Source organism: Helianthus annuus, chromosome 2 (assembly GCF_002127325.2).
Source record: "Helianthus annuus cultivar XRQ/B chromosome 2, HanXRQr2.0-SUNRISE, whole genome shotgun sequence".
Taxonomy (NCBI): domain Eukaryota; kingdom Viridiplantae; phylum Streptophyta; class Magnoliopsida; order Asterales; family Asteraceae; genus Helianthus; species Helianthus annuus.
In genome coordinates, this window is record NC_035434.2 from 140,558,496 (window position 1) to 140,559,783 (window position 1,288).

Here is a 1,288-nt window from a genome sequence, read left to right on the forward strand (position 1 = left end):
GGGGTGTGACAGGGCACGACGAAACAACAAAGTCGACGAAACACTTTCTGTTTCGTCGACATACAAGTGACGAAACACAATTAGTTTCGTCGAAGAGAATCTAGACCAAATTGAAGTCAAAGCCCAATGAGGAGAAACGGCCCATGTGAAGAATTACGGCTCTGAATGCATGTTTCGTTGACTAATCTTTCAATTTCAATGGCTATGACATCATCATGACATCACAATGATGATGTGTCATCGGGAAACGTCGCGGCTCTCCGTGCTTCGCGTGTCGAACTCTGGGGGCGCACGACGGAGGAATGTCGTGACGTCGGGCTTGAGCCAGACCTAACCGTGTCGAAACCAAGTCGAACCGAGCCGAGTCGAACCGAGCCGAGTCGCGTCCACACAAAGTGTATCAACATTAACAAATAAGAAACGTTGAAAGAATTATCTACGGATGGGATAAGGTCACCATTTGAAAGTCTACATGTAATTTAGAAGGTTCGATAACCTGGATTTTGTTTGTATCGTCACTTACGGGTTCCCAGGACCATTGTGAACGAGAACGAATGTGATGGAAATCGTCAACGTAATCGTAACAAACATGGCACCAACTAGTCTTCATGATAACAATTGGATAAAACTGAATTTGCAGTATCAAACTAACCGAATTAAATGAACAAAACTTGAATTGCAGAAACTTGATTATCAGGAACTTGCATTACAGACACGTTGAAGAAACTGAAGTTGGGAACTGCATATGTATGAAACGAACGGGGGTGTGTGGGGAGTCACGTCGCTCATTGAAAGGATGCGATGATTCCCTGATAACCGTCTTCAATCCAACCATTGCCTTTTTCTTCAATCACATCGCTTGCTTCCTTCTCTTTCTTGCATTTCATAAAGTCGAAATACCATTCAACCAATTCCAAATAATAGATATAAGCAATTTTAACCACCTGTGCGCCATCCGGTTCGTATCTCCACTTGAATGCTATCTCGTACCATGTATCGTTGTCCATCAGCTTTTTGAATCCACCTTCAACCCTCACAACCAAACTTACTTCACGCCCATCAAGTAAAGTAGGAGGCATAACACACTCCTTGAAGATACCAAGAAAACTCAGTATAAACCAAATGATTATTTCTTCAAACGTAGCATTGTGGAACCTTTGATAGTTTGCCAACTCTCCGTGAAGTGTGATGAAATCAACCGTATTTAGGCAACTTTCAATTATAATGTCGTTTTCGACGACATCTTCTTCGAGCGCCTCCTTCGACTCGGACGGGTTGTCCTTCAAAC